The 19,763-nt window shown below is 33.3% G+C and overlaps 1 long non-coding RNA gene across 1 annotated transcript in view; it reads right to left on the bottom strand.

Annotated features, from left to right (window-relative positions):
• LOC133178578 (uncharacterized) overlaps nucleotides 1-19,763 on the bottom strand; it is a 33,986-nt gene that overhangs the window by 12,204 nt on the left and 2,019 nt on the right. Inside the window, exons 2-5 of the long non-coding RNA XR_009719998.1 lie at nucleotides 16,348-16,525; nucleotides 14,009-14,128; nucleotides 12,195-12,282; nucleotides 7,833-7,935 (exon numbers count right to left, since the gene is read on the bottom strand). This is a non-coding gene — a long non-coding RNA (uncharacterized LOC133178578). The remainder of the gene's footprint in view (nucleotides 1-7,832; nucleotides 7,936-12,194; nucleotides 12,283-14,008; nucleotides 14,129-16,347; nucleotides 16,526-19,763) is intronic.

Raw genomic sequence — 19,763 nt, 5'->3', positions numbered from 1 at the left:
TTGAAGACACATTTCAAAGAAAAGGTGCGAAGATTTACTCGTGACGTTTGGCGCGAAATAATGTATCTTGACCCGCCTTTCACAAATGGTCTGATGCAGCAGTGTAGAAGTACAGAAAAAGATTACACGGACATGCCTGTATTTGGAATTGCATAAAATAGAAAGTTGAATGCATAAAGAATAAAGGAAGTAAACACAATAGTTTTTTTTTTTAGTTTTTATCAGTAACAGATTATTTTCTCTGCTATCATTAATTTTTAAAACTCAAGTAACAAATCCAATGTAAATCTACTAGCACTTGCACAAAATTTAACTGGCTAGTTTTCATCCTATAATTCCGCACTATAAGAAAAAAAAATTAACCTGCCTGACACTCGTTACTTCAGGGAATGAGTGCAAGGTAAACATCGATAATGGCTGGTACATTGCACTAGTGTAGTGGTTTCAATATTAAAGAACAAGGTTCACTTAGGGCCTTTTTTGGCACTGTGAATTTCAGAAAAACTGAAACTGCTTCGTTTTAGTTGAAAATGTATTAAATATCATTTAGACCTTTGATGACTGCGTATCTATCAAAAATGACGTAATTTTCTGGCTAGCCTATGCATTAAGACGTCATGAAATGCGTCATTTTCCTCATATCCTGAAAATTTCTACAAAACAGCCAATTTTTAAACCTATTTTTCGATATTTAATATAGGACGTACTCTCTGATCTTAAATATGCAACTATTAAATGATAGAACTATTTCTGAGGATTACAAAACCTGTTTAATTTTTTAGATCAGAGGATGCGCTCATATTATTTCTCTTCTTTCTTTTTTAAACTAAAACTTGCATCACTTTATTGTGTCTCTTTCGCTGTTTTGAAATATGTTAGACTCCTCCGGAAACAAAAACGTTAACTTCCGGTTTTAGGAGATAAAATACATTATTTCGATATTTAACTTTCTCATAAATATCGCTTATAGAAAAAGAATTGAAATGTTTTAATACATGTTGTAGATACTGCAAATGTCTAGAGACACGTTACAGATTTTTTATCAAATTCACTTCCGGTCGCGTGTTTTCCTGTCCTCAAAATTAGAATTTGTTCTCACAATTGATCGGCAACAATAAACGACTGAAGTCTGAAACTTGCAGGACTGATAGTCCGTCATCAATTTATTTGCAGCGTATGAAAATCGTGTGTCGCCATTACTTCCGGCGGTGACAGGAAGTGATGCAAAAAAATGAATGGTTAATGGTTAGCACGCTGGATTTTCACGCTGACGACCAGGATTAAATCTCCAGAGTGTCTGAATTTCTATTATCTCTTTTTCAGCTTGAATTTTCGTTCTTATTTTCAGAATCGGACGGAAGACCTCTCATTGCTTGCAATGAGTTTCTAGTTATTATTATTTTTCCGCCCATCTAATTTTGTGCACGCAATTTCTCGAAGACGCAATTTCTCGAAGACTACTGGATGGATTTACATGAAATTTGCAGGAACAATGTGTTGTAAACTGAAGTTATTTTATCCGAGAGAAAATTTGGAAATTTACTTCCGGTGCCAAGTTACGGACCATTTTCTGAATTTAAAAATGACGACTTGTCCGCGGATAATCTCAAGAATGGTAAAAGATATCAATATGAAACTTTCAGGGATTATAGATCGTGATAAATACTAGCCAGGACGTGACCTTTCGTTCGTCGTCAATACTTCCGGTCGTTACCGGATGCAAATTTAAAAAGTAGATTTTTGAAACTTTTTTGTTTTTCAATATTTTTTCTTTGATATCAGTTATGTTTATAAAGACACTTCTGAAAAGCCTCAATATATAATTTGTTTTGAAATTGATAAATCCAAACTCTGGATACTCACTTTTTAAAATTTGAAGCGGGTACCAAAATGGTGGCCGTCTCCGTAAACGCAGATCGGAGTTTACGGAGAAAGCCTAGAGTCTGGTTGCATAAGGATCAATGAAATGTGAAGGCATTGTTGGATAAGCAACCAATATTTTAAGAAATTATTACGTTGCAAATGCTTGTAGGGTTTGTGTCATATAACATGAATAGAAAAACGACAAAAATTAGAAAAATTAGGAAGATTGTTTAATGAAGTTGATATTAATATTCCTTTCTAGATGCAAGTTACAGAACATAAAAGGTTTCAGATTCCTTGACCGTCGTAGGGCACGTGTTTTGTAGCGAAACATTCCAGTCTTTTCATGAATGTGTTACTGATTGGAATAGTCCACTTTTGGGGTAAACAGGAATATAAAACATTAAGGAAAACTTACCGAATTCACTACTTTAGTGTTACTTGCCCATATATGATTTGTTACATGTACAGTGTGATTAACATACATTCTTAAGCTCGAAAATCAGGCTATAAGAACACACTTTTAAAATTTCATTGAAGCTATCACATACACTCGCATTCCAAAGATTTACTCATGACGTTTGGCGTGAAATAATGTATCGTGATCATGCACCTTTTATAGTAGACAAATGGACTGATGCAGTAGAGTAGAAGTACAGAAAAATATTACACGGACATGTCTGTTTGGAATTGCATAGAATAAAAAGCTGAAAGCATAAAGAATAAAGGAAGTAAACACATCAATAGTAACAGTAACAGATTATTTCTTCTGCTAATAGTTATTGTTAAAACTCAAGTATAACAAAATCTGCTTGCACAAAATTTAGCTGGCTAGCTTTCATCCTAAATTTTCGCACTATGAGAAAAAAAAAAGAAAAAGGAAAAAAAAAACTAGCCATATAGTGTATAGTGGTTTCAATATTACATTTTCACGCAGGCGATCTGGGTTTAATCCCCCTCACTAATTCTGAATTTTTTTTAAATAAATGGTTCAGTCAAGCCGTAAGCATGGTAAGGCGTATTCTAAAGTTTTTAATTTTATTCTTTTAAATTTTTATCATGAAACAACATACAAAATACAATAGAGGGAATCTGTACATGCCTTCATGAAATATATGGAGATAACGAACAGTATTCAAAAGTCCATTATACAATACAAAATAGGAGCAGAGCAAACACGGACCTCCAAACATCAGAGGTGGGATCAGGTGCCATGGAGGAGTGAGCATCCCCTGCCGACCGGTCACACCCGCCGTGTGCTCCTTGTCACGATCGGGAAATAACGGAAAAATCCGTCGACAATTCAGTGTGTAAATAATGGCCTAACAATTAGTATGAAAAATGTCAGTCAGCATTTGACTCAATGATAAATTGTATTTGCTGACAAGGTCATTGTATCGACCATAAAACTTACGAAATGATGACTTTAAACGAGACAGCTGATATTCTTGTTTCATCAACTTATTTGTCAATAATTTACCTCGTTTTAGAAATTGTACATACGTAGAGCATGCTCTTGCGTATCGAATCAACTGAGAGATATATACCCCGTATGCAGGTGATGAAGGTATATTGCTGCATAAGTAAGGGAAGTTGACGATTGAAAAGTTAAAGTCATCACGTTTATCATAAAGCTTGGTTGTTAGATTACCATTAACGTCTTCATATAAAGCTTTAACACTTATAGAATGACCATTTGATTCTGAAAGGGGGTGGCAAATTTCTTTCCGAGTCTGATTATTTATTTTCATTCCAATAATAAAGGGATATATTATTTATTTCCAAGTAAAACGATGACAAATTATTTTTCTTCCTCACCGAAAAAAAATTACAAGCAAAAACACAGTTACACATACAATAGAATAGGGCAGTCTTAACAAACAGTTGTTAAAACTCTGTATAAAAGTGTAACAGTTTTACTTAATTTTATTTAACAAGCAATTACTTAAGAATTCCTTCAGCTTATTTTTCGTGTTCTTAACAAACAGTTGTTAAGAAATGCCAGATATATAATGGTTTCTTTAACAAGCATTTGGTAAGAATTGGAAAATAAAGTGTTTAAAGTATGCATAGATTTCAGTTGTCTTTTTTGTACTTAACAACCATACAGAGCTTTTGATCAAATGGAATTGATCAAATTAAAATGGAAGGTGTTCTGTCCAAATGCCAAAACTATTTCGTTAATGTGTGCCGGGGGTGGGTGGGTGGGGGGGGGGGGGGGTGGATACAGCAGGCAGGAGAGGTTATATTTATTTATTTTCTAGTAAGCTGAGGACAAATTATTTATTTTCAACATTTCCGAGGGCAGATTATTTGTTTCAAAATCTGGCAGCACCTCTCTCCTTAATGAAATGGTAGTGCCCTTATCCTGCTCCGTGGACAGAGTGTTTCCTTGTGTTATACATTTGATCCGATAGTACAACAATGAAAATATGGAAAGAAAAGAAATCAAATTATTATTTTTTTTTTATTTCTATGAAAATGATACAATGATATTTCAATGTCATCTTGTACTTCCAGCGCTGAAAAACATGAAGATATCTCTGAAAAATTTAAATGAATGAAAAATTGTACGTGAGAATAATGTCAAGATTTTATGCTTACATTTAGATCGAGGATTCAAAAATGATTAGATTGGAATGGCACCGAAATGTTTATAAATTGGAAGTGTCTATCGGCACGACGGTCGTGCGGATTACAGTTCTTATCCGCACGACACAAGAGAGATAACTCTAACATTATACATATCAACGCTGTTGGCGGAAACATGTACAAATACATAGAATAAATTATAATATTCATTTATGCCAAGTTTGCTAACGTTGAATTTTCATTTCCTTTGTGGTGTATCAGTATAATGAAAATTATTTTATTGTTCGTCCTCTATATTATCTCTTGGGCATTTCTAACGTTATTTTGATTGGAGCAATTAAAAAAGTAATTTAAATATATTTCCTCTCAATAATATTCTTTCCTTTCATGAACTTTATACTCTCTCTCCATAATCTCTCTTTCTCTCTCCCTCTTTCTGACCCTCCTTTTCCTTCCGAATACTTCACATAGAAATTATAATAAGATCAAAATATTCTGTCTATTTTCCGTATTCATTTTATCATAGTTATTAATAATAAGATATTTTCTAATATCTTATTCAAAGATTTTTTTTAAGTAAATATATGCATTATTACATACTTTGATAGTGAACGTGTATAAAGTTTCCTCCGAACGTTTTCTTATAAAAATGTTGATCAAACTTGTTTCGAGTTTTTCAAATATACATTAACATTTAACATCGTTTAACAATTTTTTAAGATATGATACGATATAACCATTAATGTCCATTAATGAAAAGGTAATTTCAGTGAATTTAATTAAGAAATAAATAACAAGTTTAAAAACTTCTCTGGGAAATGAAGTGGGTCGGTCACGTGATCAAATCCTGTGAATGCCGAAAGCCTTCTCAGAAGATTTGATCACGTACCGACCCACTTCATTTCCCAGTGAAGTTTTTAAACTTGTTATTTATTAATTATACATACATTTGAGACGGACAATCGAATATAAATATTGCACTAACCGTTCGTCGTAGATTTTGACAAATTACGCAAGGTGTAAATCGGCTTGAAAAGCGGTTACGCTTGAAATTCACTTGTCAAAGGGTTCTGTTTTGAAAGGAATATTCTGTGAAAGGCTACTTGTGATCAATTTAAGTGAGCATATTGGCGTCTGGGAATTTTTGTATTCATGAAAACCCATATTCGATGTTTAAAAAACACAAGAAACACCAAAAAGTGCCCCCCCCCCATTCTACAGGCCTTTCATTGAGTTTCTACGTACAATAGCACAACAGCATGTAAACATTTGATATATGATAAAATATATAATATAATATAATATAATATATATAATATAAATTTATAAACATGTAACGTTAATTAATGTAAATTTAATATAAATTTATTTCAAAGTTTGTCGTGCGAATAACATCCGTAACGACCGTCGTGCGGATAACATCGATAATTAGCACGACCGTCGTGCGTATAGCCTCGGCCTGAAAATTAAGATATGGCTTGTTTAGTTGTTACTGTTTTATAGTAAGTACACATAAGAAACGGTTACCCAATCTGAACTGACCCATCAGATTACGTTTAAGGTAAAGTTGAATTCTACAGGAAATTTAGTTTGTGGCAAGAAACAAATATATTCTCGGAATTTACTGTCGGAAATGTGTTAACGTTAGACTCTAACAGGGCCTGTGGTTAGAAATATATACCTAGCGTACAGCTATGATGATAAACCATACGAAACGTATACACTCTTAATCAAGTTAATGGGACAATTAAGTAGGTAAAGAATGTGACGTAAGCGACTTGTGTTTATAATAAAAATTTTCACACCTTCGTCTTAAGATTAACGACTATTGCCACAACACACGCTTGGGTGAAAGGGATTCAGCTGACTGAGATAATAAACAAATGCATAGTAAATATTAAACGGCATCTTTCGAAAATATTTTTCTCGAGAATCAAAGTTGAAACATGTGAAAGCTTCGCAATCAGGTCAAGGCGGCCTTTATTTTTGAAGGAGATTATAAGGAAGCGGTCTTGCCACCTACCGGTCTTTTCAAAACAAAGGGCATTTAACTCTTAACCAAACAAAGAACAGAAACTCTTTCATTCAATTTTTTATGTATCTCAACTCTTGCATAAAGAGCTAAATCTACGAAGGGGCTAAATCTGCCTATTTTTTCAAGAAAATTAAACTGTTTGGAAGAAGAAAATTAACAATAGAAATATTATCCCTGGGTATCAAACTTAAATAGTTTATGCAATTTTTTTTTATTTGATGACGTCATATTTGTACAGAAAACGTCTAAACACGTGCACTTCGCTAGTTTTTATCAAAATAAAGCATTTTTTCGTCTTTGGTTCAAATTTTTGCTGTGGCCATACCCTTCGAACAAAATAAAATTTATACCATTGAAAAGAGGATTAAAATATGAATAAATAAAGTATATTTCTATTTTGTTCGAGAGGTGTGGCCACATTCCAGTTTAATGCAAAACATAACAGAGGTTGCTTTGTGAGGAATCAGCTTCCCTGATGACAGAGAAGGGACGAAAGACCTTCTTGTTGCCATGGCAACAAGGTTTCTAGTTTTACATTGTTATTATGAGAACATTGTCTAGGAACATACACCATCATCACTAGAAATTTGGGCATCATCCTGTGAAAAAACTCCTATATACATGTCTTCATTAAGATTAGGGTGAAAGTTTTCTGCCAACTTGCTACCAATACACAGGAATGTTCCCTTTATAACTTCTGAAATGTTTGCTGTAAGTTATGCAGAATTTCCATATTTGGAGAATCCAAGGTTTGTTGCAGACTTGCAGCAAACCTTAAGGGCAGAAGATACAAAAAAAAAATGGATGCCTGGATTGTTATATATATTTGGACCTATTTTGGTTGTAAACGATGCAAATATCAAATTTCTAAAATATTAAGAAATTGTAAACTTTTTATGATGCTCAAAATTCTACCTTTATGCAATCTTCCTTGAAAATCTGTACAACATTTTGTTACTTTACTGGACATCATTGTGATACTTCGATTAAAAAAAATAAATCTATGCTAATACTAATTCATTTTACTTAATATATAAACATGACTAAAGTTGTTCTTTTCATGGTTTTTGAAAAAAATTGTATCATCTGTTCTTTATTGCATAATAGATGTTTGCACTAAGCCTGCTATGTGCCACATACTTGCTACAAACATTAAGGCTTTGTAATGGCTACATGTAGTTTTGGTTGATTGCAGTTATTCTGCAGCAGATGTTTGCAAGATGTTTCGTAAGGATTTTCAGTAATGTTTAAAAGTTTACAGATGTTGCAAAAGAGATGATCTTGAACAAATACTGATAACAATTAGTCATCTGAGTGACTCTGGGACTTTAAAGTAACTTACTGGGAGGCTATGCATGTGCATCTGTCTCTCTCTCCAAATGAAGATCCCAACTACAAAAGCTCCAATTACTACCACCACACTCAAGGATATTCCAACAATGCCTCTGTAAAGAAAGCAAAGAAAATCCTTAAGTGAAACAAGAGGCCGAAGGGCCTTAACAGTCACCTGAGTATAATACAATTCTATAAAGGATCCATGGGATGGCAGTTTTTATCATTATATTATACAGCAAAATAAATTGATAGATGATTTGTTGATAAAAAATAAAAAGATGAACGGGACATTTAGAAATTAACACATGAGTTAGTTTGGTAATCAGCAGCAACCCAGAAAGTAGATCTATTTTAATTTACTTGCCTGTATGTGTCAGTGCTAATTACACCCTATCACAACTAGAAAACTGACCAGTCAGCAAGGGCCCCGCTGAGGGGTATAAATGTAAGGGTACAGCTTACAGAATGAGAATTTTACTTGATTACAAAAATTTCAAAATATATGAAGAAGAATAAGCATCAGCAACTGTATAAAATTTCAAGATAATTCCTAAATATCCAACAACCTGTAAATAGTATCCGTGTATTTACATAAGACAGTAAAAAACATTTTATCTATAATAACTCAATTAAATGTATATTTAAGCAAGAAGAATGAAGCATGTGTTTTATAAAATGCCAGCCTTCAACAGAATGAAAATATCACCCAGGCTTGACCTTAACTTCAAAACAAACATCAGTTGGAGACAAAGGTGTTAGTTAATCTTAAAATGTCAGATAAAGACAAGCCTCTAAAATTTTCTGCAGCTGGCAAGATAATTAATCCCAGGGGATTAACTGTACTGATCTCTCATTCTTTTCTTCTAAGTTTACAATAAGAACACTTTTTCACCAGTGAGAATGAGGTTATTATCCGACTATCTGTTAATAGTATTCTTGAATTTACATAAGGCAGCCAAAACAAAAAATAGTAATAATATAAAAGATATCTTTATCTATACCTTGTTTTTAGAATTCAATAAAATCATAACTCATTGTGTATTTTACAAAATAAAGTATAAACATTATTTAAATCCACATTTCAGAGAATGTAAACATCATTCAGAAATGACTAAAACTTCAAAACAAACTTCATTTGCAGACAGCGGTGTTAATTAATCTCAGTGTGAAAGATTAAAGATAATGCTTTGGATTTTCTTCAAGAGGAAAGTTAATTAACCCCACGGGACTCATTGCAGCTTTCAGAATTTACAATAGGATCTTTCTAAGCAGTTATCTCTCTTTGCCCATTCATTCTTATATAAAGTTAAGGAATCTACCCCACCACCCCAACTATAAACAGGATGACATAGAGAACCAAACTTAGCATCAAAATATGTCTTACTGCCTATTCAACCAACATACCAAATTTGAACTTAATTGGTTAACTATAAAAAAGTTATTAGAAAAAAAAAAACAGAAAATTTGTGGACGGAAGAATGACAGACGGACAGGCAGACAGAGTGATTACTATAGGGCACCCGCAAATTCTTGCAGGGCCCTAATTACCAAAGTTAACATTAACATTAGTATTTGCGTAGTGAAAACCAGCACATTCCCCACACCACTGGCATCTCATCTCTTGATCTTTGAATGATATTTAATGTACAATTATAAGGTATTTTTGTCTCATTTTCATTCACTTTTTTTACTTACAAGTCTACCTGATCATTGAAAATTATAGAATTACTTATGAATATCAAAGGGGAATAACTTTTCTTAAGCTTAAATCTGAGAAAAAAATTTCCATACATGAACATAATACGGTCATATCCTAGCTCCAGGAACCTGATCTTGGGGCCATGAATTTCAAAATTTTGGAAGAGGCACCCTTGCTCATCAGAACTATGCATTTAGTTTGTTTGCTTAATACCAAGGAGCAGAGAAGATTTAAAAAAAAAAAAACTGCATTTACACCATGTAATTAATGAAGCCCCATCCTAACACCAGAACGAGACCCAGGGACCATGAAATTCATAATTTTGGAAGAGACACCATTGCTCATCATAACCATGCATTTAGTTTGTTTGCTAAATGCCCAGGAGCAGAGCAGATAATTTTCAAAGAATTCATGCATATGATCTGTAGAGCCCGGCCCGAGCACTAGAACCCCTGACCCCGAGGCCATGAATTTTACAATTTTTGAATGTTTATTACAATCACGCCAAATTTTTGATTGCTTGATATCCAGGAGTAAATAAAGAAGAAAATTTTTAAAGATTGCTTTAATTTTGATAGTTTTTGTCCCACCCCTCAGGCCCCGGGGGGATGAAAATCACAATTTTTTTCCTCTTTGCCCATAGATAGTATATACCAAAATTGGTTGAAATAAGTTCAGAGTTCTAGAGAAAAAGATGAAAAAGTTCAAAGGTTGACGCACAACAAATGACAAACAATGAACAACGACAGACAAAAACATATAGCAATAGGTCACCTGAGTGACTCAGGTGACCTAAAAATCAGGTAGTTGAGCCTTACATGGACTGTTTGAAACAATGAAAAGGCTATACAAGTGAGCTGAAATCAGATTAGCTCAAGTTTAAAATGGTTGTACTTCTGTTCTTCAAAAACTTTAAATGAAGTTATAAGTTACTGTATCGTGGTCATTAATTGATTGTTTATTGTTTAATGCTGAGTCAGCAGAATTTCAGTAATATGTCATCGGTTGTATCATGTTCATCCTTCGGAGCGGGGGTATAAAAGCAAACGACACACTCTAGCGCAAGCGACAGGAACACCAACATAAAGTTGACGAGCTCCCAAACCAAAATCGCACAATCAGTTTCTGTCATTTTTTTGGTGAATGTAGCGGATTATGATAGCCTACTGTATTAAGAGCAGTTTAGTGGTAGTGAGGATAAGACGTTCTGTAGTGGAAAAATTCACAACAAACTGCACAGCAACCTGTTGTTGCCTTTGTCCTTACTTAGGCAATGCAATAGCCAGACCCCATGGAACTTCCGTCAACCATACCAAGATTGCAAGAAATTCATATCTTCTGTTAATATTGAAAAACGATGTGTATACCCCAAGTACATCAAGTGTAGCTGCAGAACTGTAGCTCTCTGCTTGAGAAAATTCGGACAGACAAAGCAGAGAGCTACAGATCCAAGCGTTGTAAAAACCTTCGATTTACGCCGCCGCTTTTTTGTCGCTCGCTTCGGGTATTATTTCTTGTATTTAATGCTTTCCCCTGCTTTAAAAGTGGTATCCAATAATTATCCATATATTTTACTCCTATTCCTGACACTTTATTTACCTTTCAACAGTTCTAGACGGTCGTAATATCAGTTTAAAAAATGCATTCCGACGTCGACGTTGGTGTCATCCTGAAACAACAAGCCCGAGTTTTACTTATCTCATTTCTTTTTTACATACATGCTGTATTCTAATCTGTATAGACAATATACATGATATTTAAACCTCCTGACATTTTTATTTACATTTTCTTGACAAGTATATGTTCTTTGAATTACTTCTTTTCGCACAACCCTCAATAACATGGACGTCGGAATGGGAATTTTTTAAACCGACATTTTAAAACCATAAAGGGCTGTTTGAGACCGTTGAAAGGTAAATAAAGTGTCAGGAATAGGAGTAAAATATATGGATACCACTTTTAAAGCAGGGGAAAGCATTAAATACAAGAAATAATACCGGAAGCGAGCGACTAAAAAGCGGCGGCGTAAATCGAAGGTTTTTACAACGCTTGGATCTGTAGCTCTCTGCTTTGTCTGTCCGAATTTTCTCAAGAAGAGAGCTACAGTTCTGCAGCTATTTCAAGTGGTACTACAAGATGTGTTGACAAACTTATCGTCAACAATATGCACGTGATTTCGGCTTTTTACCACTTTCCCTACGTGACGTCATATTCACAGTTAATTCTGAACACTGATTTAAGTGCACAGTAACCAAGATATCCCTCTGACCAGTTTTCGTAATTTTCAGCTGTGCAGTCAAAAATTTCCGCATATTAGGTTACCCTGTGTTTTTTTTTTCCTTTCAGTATATAATCTTAGATAAATTCAATAGTATCCTTTGGGATCTGGTTTCATATGTTTTGTTTAACACAAGAAGCTTTTACAGATTGGTTGTGACTGTGAATAGTGGGGCTGTCATGGGAACATTGGAAAGGGTTCCCATGATTATAATTTTCACTAATTATTCTGACAAAATGTTTGCACTAAATATACTAAAGGGATATCTCTATTGTTTGATAACCACACAGTAGTATACAGTCTATATCACAATTTTCTTTTTTTAGGCCTTTCTGATATTTAGGCCTTTCCAATATTTAGGACAAGCATGACTTGTATTGATTTTATATTACCCAGCTGACAGTTCTTGTCTGTTCTTTGTTGCTGGTGTCACTGTGGTCTCTGTGGGATAATTCTGTGTACTGTTGTAACATTCTGGAACTAGATCACAAAGACAAATGAACAGTTTACAATGTATCTACTATTAATCATTTGTTGAATAAAATATTCAAAACATTTTAGTTACCTTTAAGGCCTAATTACTTTTAGTCTACAATATACTTTATATTCATTTCGTATTAAAGTAATCACTTACAGTATTTGTTTATTTAAAGAAACTGAAAACTTAACAAAGATTCTCAAAGGTTCTTAATGGTACTTCTGAAAGATAGACTCTAATTGGACAAACCAGTACATAAAAAGGATTTTCCAATCAGAACTTATCTTATATAGTAAAGCATGGCTTCAGTTAGCTGACTGAAAATAAACATTGACAATTCTGGTTGCCCTTTCCATCGTCTTTCAGTCGCCTTTCAGTTATTTTTCAGTAGTCATTCAAGAACTGTTCTTTGGCTTTTCATTGGTATATATTAAGTAACCTCTTGTGGAAGTAATTTTGTTTCCCTGATTGTTGAAAACAAATGATATTTCAGATAAAAAAAATCATTTTAAAATTATTTAACATAATTTTTTAGAAGTAGGATTTACAACATTGTCTAAGGTGAAGACTTATCCCGAATCATTTCAGTCTTTAAAAAAAAGCAAGTGCCTGTCGCCGATAATAGTCATTATCCCGATAAGGGGCGTGTAATAATTAGTCTGCCCCCAAATTCTACGCAATTAACATTTTGCAAATTAAGATAAGATATATATAAGATAAATAATATATATCGCTAAGCTACTTGATAACAGGCAACCTAAGTGTCACAATTTGATTTCTACATATTAATATAAATCGGCAAAAATATGCATGAGTCGCCGTGGTATAGTTGATAAAGTTACTGCATATCAAAAAGATTTTAAAAAGGGTTATAGCCTATCAAGCTGGAGGAACCGGGATCGACCCCAGGAGTTGTCGCATTTTTTTAGACTCGCTTTTATTCAATCTTTTTAAATAGAAAATAGATCAATTTGATGCCATTATAATAGAAACAACTAAAATAAGATTGCTAAGTTAAAAAATCAGCAGATTTTCTTATGAAAAGATATAATTGAAAGGCCACTGAAAAGTACCTGCTATTCAGTCGTTGAATGCAACTGAAAGATCACAGAAAAGTCATTGACAAGGATCCTTTCAGTGATTTTTCAGTGACCTTTCAATGGGCATTCAGTTACCATTCCATTGACTGAATGGCATTATTTCATCCTGTGGTTCTTAAGAAGATTTTTAAAAGAAATTTCCTATGTATTCCGATGTAAAACTTTGATCCCCCATAGTGGCCCCAGCCTACCCCAGGGATCATGTTTTGAACAAACCTGAATCTACACTTCCTGAGGATGCTTCCACAAAAATGTGACTAATCATGGCTTTGTTGTTCTTGAGATTTTTCCTATATATTCCTATTTAAAACTTTGATCACCCATCAGTGCCCCACCCTTTCCTGTGAGTCATGATTTGAACAAAATTTAATCTACACTACCTGAGGATGCTTACATATAAATATGACTTATCATGACTTTGCTTTTCTTGAGAAGAATTTTAAAGATATTTCCTATGCATTATTCCTATGTAAAACTTTGATCCCCCAAAGTGGCCCCACCCTTCCCCCAGGGGTCATGATTGGAACAAACTTGAATCTACATTACCTGAGGATGCTTACATACAAATATGACCAATTAATACGATTGCAGGGGCATAAATATAGTGTATATATTTTGAATAACTTACTTCGTTCTTTCAATAATTGGGAAAGTGGATAAAATGAGGGACATGTTGAACAATATCTATATCCTCCCTGAACCACGTATGACCCATTAGGTGCTTTGTTCCACTCAGGGCACACATTACCTAAAACAAGGTAAAAAAATTTCCATTATTATATATATTATAAATTATACTGTACTTTAATCATTTATTATAATAGTATTTGTATATTATTACTAAGTACTATGTAATAAATATTAAATTACATACCTTTTTTCCATATCACACCATGTGTCAGCCCTTGACTAATATTAACCCACAGACTGATATTGGTGTCTTGGGCTGACAGGCCTAGGGTGTGACATGGAAAAGGTTACGTATAATTCTCTATGTATCATCCGATATGACCATTCTACAATTTCAATTACCCATATTATAAGGAATTCTAAATTTGAAAATGTATAATTAAATTCTGGCTGGCAAAAGGTTAAACTTTGCTGACAATATGAATCAGTACCTTTACTTATGAGAAATCTAACTACCATAACACCCATTGTATTTATAAAAAAATTTTAAGGAGCCTAGGAAACTTTTAAATAAATTATTAAAATTAAATTAACTCTAGGATGATCTTAAGTACCGAACAACAAACACAAAATGTCTAGTGCACAGCTAGAAGTCAAATCTATCACATCTAAAAGTTTCACACTTCTAGCTCACTTCTGAGATCTCTTGATAAAATGCACAAGAATAATTAGTTAGCCAGTACACTAATGCAATTATTACTTTTACAGAGTATTCAAAATCAAACGAATACCCAAGGCATGCAATCATTCACACATTCAAGTAAAATCAAATTTTGCCACTGATTATGAAGTAGAACATTATACTATGGACAGTGCACAAGACATTAAAATATGAACCTAGCTAAAATAACTACACATCAGGGTTTTTTTCCTTATATAAGTGGTACCGATAAATGGTACCATTCCCAATGCCAAAATTTTTCCCAATACTGAGACTAAAAATTCCCAATTCAACTGTGAAAGAACAAAGTGTGATGCCATTGTAGAAACTCTTTACAACATGTACAAGTTGACTTAATTTCTTACTTCCTCTTAAATCGAAAGTAGACATCCCTTCGTAAAATTGCAAGACACATGTTGTAAACAGCCTAGTCCCTGAAATGTTTGACAACTTGAAAGCATGAAAGCGTAAGAACAAGGGGCATTAATATGCAAAGCAATGATTGCTTGTTGTTTATTCTTTAAAACGTTGCAATAAACAAATGTACTTTTTTGTCGTGACAGAAAATTCCCCTTTGTTCTATCAGTGTCTATTTCGACACTATTTTCCCAATTGAATCGGTACCGAACCCATTCCCAATCGGTAGAAAATAATCTCTGACACATACGCATTTTTAATTTTTTTATTTTCTAGCTGGCCACGTTGTAGCTTAGGGAATGACTTGAAAATATCTAAGCCTACATTGGGATACTACAAGTACATACCATATTAATTTTTCTTATCACTGCTTTACTGTTCTGGAGAATCTTTTAAAAGAATGTCAAAATCTGATGCCGAGAAAAAGTTATGACCTACTTCTAGACCTGGGGTTAAACAATTAATTGAAACAAGAGGCCCAATTAAGGGCCTTAACGGTCATTTGAGTATATGTATAATACAACCCTGTAAACATGGTAAAAGATCCATGAAATGGCAATTTAATAATTATATAATTATAACACAAAATCTTGCTGAAAAACAAGATAAAGAAAACACTCAAAGATCAACAAAATAGCTAGTCTGGTTATAATCAGCAAGAACCCAGAAAGTAGATCTATTCGCCTGCACACTGTATGTGTCGGTGTTAACTATACTCCATCACTATCAACAAACTCAGCAACATAAAAGTACTTTAGCGTAATAAAACAGTAATTTCATTGTAAACAGAGCACACTCTCCATCCCTTTGGCCTCTCTTCATTCTTTGATAAAATCTAATAACTGTATAACATAAAATCATAATATGTTTTTAATGTGTTTTACTGTATTTTTGAAGATTTTTTATTTTATACTTTTACATGTGTCTTAAGCTTGGATCCCCCTATCTAGGTACTATCCTAGCTCAGGGGAAATACTTTCAGTAATGTAAATGAACACTACAATCATGTATTTGTAGATCGTTGCTTTGCATCTGAGTAACTGTTGTTCTTCTCCATTTGAAAAGACATTTTAAGAATTTTTCAAAGTGAACATACTTCATTGAAAAAGTATTACCAAGTTGCAGTACAAGTATGAATGTAATTGTCTTACAATAATTGGCTGTGTCAGATTTTAACATGCAGTCCTACATGTACATACCATTTAAGCATATGTCTGGTGCGCAACCCCAAGCCAAAGTATTATCAGGGACACTGTACAGGCACGCAAGCAATAAATCATCTTTACAGCTGACTAGGATCTCCTGATGTGAGTAGCATGTGGCAATGGGATCAAGTCTTGTTATATTATCCACTACCCGTGCTTCTGACAAGCATCCCTGCAAATATACATGTATACAGAAAAGCATGTCATTGAGAGACGATGGACCACAACACTCACTTCCCCAACTTCGTATGAATTTTTTGCATAAATATTTATTCCCTTATCTTGGGCTATCTATATACATCAAAGCAACAACGGAATGTTCATGCATCTATATAATACAAATATAATTATAATACAATTTTAAAAAGCTGGTACGAATTATTAAAAAATTCTATTACAGTATGTCTTTAAACATTTTGTGTCCTCAATTAAGTTAAATTTGCAAATCAATGCTAAATGAACGCTTAGCCATCAAATGAATGACAACCACATCATAGCATGAACAACAGTGAGTGAATACATGGAAAGTGAATATTCAGTGAATACATGGAAAGTGAATGTTCAGTGAATACATGGAAAGTGAATGTTGAACAAACAATTATCAAATTACCAGTTCATCTTGCATTTTGACTTACAAATATAAGAAAATTTATAACACTTAATTTTATCTGAATCACATGAATTATAAATTAAATGTGCAAAATGTTATTCAATTAATGCATCCAAGGACGAACAATGTTTTCCTCATCTGACTCTTTTAATATATTCATTTTTAAATTAACTAATGAATTAACTTACACGTACATATAAATTATGTAATCAAATTTTATTTAGAGGTTTACTATGGATTTACAAATATAACACTAAAAATGTACCCCCCAAAAACCTTTTGAAAGCAAAGAACCTTTATTTTCAGTTGTGAACTCATTATCATAATGTATTTCATTTTGTTAATTGCTAAGATTTACTTATGATCAATGAAGGTACATCTTGTAAGAAAGCGAGATTTATGTCAAATGAAAGACTTTTTTCAACAGTTTATTTAAGCATTTTATAGTATTTTGCAACTTTACTTCATAATCTATTGTTCTATTTGCCAAAGCGTGTGCACACAAAATTTATAACTAGTACAAGCACATAATATCAAGAGGTACAAGGACATTAAAATTCACCTTGTAAAGGATCTAATGTGATAATTACATGCATACAATAAAGCAAAATACACTGATAGAGGGAAAAAATTGCTCACTAGCAAGAGAAATACAGTGATCAAAGGTCAACAAAATAGTCTGTCAGTTAGATGCATCAACTTTGAAAGTTGATGATAATTGCCAGCTTGGTTAATTTCACCCCCACTTGTCATTATCCATATACGTAATATAAGTGTTTACTGAAACTAGTATTATAAGATGAAATATATGGAGATAACGTGCAGTATTCAAGCTTTAAAGTCCATTCATACAATATCAATCAGGAGCAAGAAAAACGGACCTCTAAAACATCAGAGGTGGGATCAGGTGCTCATAATGTACGTTGTGTAGGAGTAAGCATCCCCTGTCGACCGGTAACACCCGCCGTTTGCTCCTTGTCATGATCGAAAAAAAAAGGGAAATCATTTCAGACATTTCAATGTGTAAATAATGGCTTAACAATAAGTATGAAAAACGTCCACCAGTATTTGACTTAATGACAGATTGTATTTGCTGACAAGGTCATTGACTAAACCCCAAATATACCCTCAAAGCATCCACTCCTACTCTTTAGATAATTTTTTTGTCTTGAATTTAATTATTATCTACAAGACTTCAGGGACATTAAACATAAAATCTATTAAAAAATATAAAAGTACTTTTAGTAGAACAAATTGAAAGTTCTTGTATAATTTTCATACCTATAACATCTATCAATTACATTATTTCCTCTGATTAAATATCAAATGTGAATAACCAAATGGGAATAAATTCTCCCAAAGACAAGTTAAAATTTTCCTACATGATCAATACGTTACTGTCCTAGCAAGAGATCCTCTAACCCAGGTGGTCATGATTTCCATAAATCTGGTAAAAAAAAATCCTCGTTCATTATAGCTATGTACAGGGTGTTTCATAATATATGTTACATTTTTAAATGTAATTATTTTTCTTACCTATCAGAATTTTATTACAAACTATATATCATTTAAAACATCAAATCCTGCATTTTCATTCCATATGAAAAAGTCAAGGAAATCATGGTATCACAATGATTAATTGTGACATAAACACCGATGTCATAATTTCAATATTTATCGAAATGGACTTAACTTACCAACATATTGCTGAATTGTAAAGCTGTTTTTTCAATACATGTCGCCAATATTCATTCAGAAGTTGATAAAGGAAATATTCAAAAGAATGGAAGCTTTTTAAAATGCTTATCAGAAGGCTATTAACAAGGTTAAAGGACAGGGACGAGCAATATGCGATAAATGACACGGTGCTCTAGAAAGCCTAAGGACTTCAATAATCGAAGATTTAATTGGTGGAGTGTAGATTCTTAGATAGTTTAACAAACTCCTGAGAAAAGTGTCAGATAGATGTTTTCAGAAATTGATGCTGGCAATATCAGCATTTCCAGCATATATTGAACTTTGAAATATGATATGAAGTTATCAGCGTACAAATTTTCAATTATGCAATACCCCAAGAAAAGAGTTTGATCTCTGCATTCGCCAATCTCAATCTTTGGGCCTTTTTCTGTGGGGGTTCTTTAGGAACAGGGTCTACAATCCTAGACCACAGATACTGCATGAGCTCAAAAGAAACATAAACCTTCAAATGAGGAGTGTATAAGCAAAAATGTGTTACAAGGTTATACAAATTTCGAGAAGCAACTTTCATTTTTAGTTGAAATAGTGGAGATCATCAAGAACATATAATACATGTATGGGCTTTTGACATTGTGAAATTCAACGTAACAAAAATGACGTAATTTAGAAATTTCACTAATTTTCATTAATGTTTGAGATTTCGTCCAATGTGTAATATTTTAGTTGGTAATTGTACATAATGAATCTTATAGATACATGCATCAAGTTGATAAAACACTTGTCTATATCTTTTTTCTTGAGTTTGTGAAATTGAAGATTCAAAATGTAACATATATTATGAAACACCCTGTACTTGATTTCTCTCCTAGACGTTCAGAAGTAAAGAAGAAAACTCTATGATCAATAGGGCACCACTCTTAACACCAGAATTCATGAGTTCACAATTTATAGATGCATCTTTTCTTATCATAACCATACACTTTTTTTTTCTGAATAATACCCAGGGACAGCTAGAGAAGAAGATCTTCGAAGAATTTGTGCATTTTCACTATTTGAGCAAAAGTGCCTTTACCGTACACCAGAAAACCTGATCCTGTTCATC

The sequence above is a fragment of the Saccostrea echinata genome, unplaced genomic scaffold (assembly GCF_033153115.1).
Source record: "Saccostrea echinata isolate AGI-Se365-2 ecotype Australia unplaced genomic scaffold, CSIRO_AGI_Sech_v1 ptg000003l, whole genome shotgun sequence".
NCBI classification, from domain to species: domain Eukaryota; kingdom Metazoa; phylum Mollusca; class Bivalvia; order Ostreida; family Ostreidae; genus Saccostrea; species Saccostrea echinata.
The sequence above is the reverse complement of the archived record's forward strand: the minus strand, read 5'-3'. Positions and strand labels throughout refer to the sequence as shown.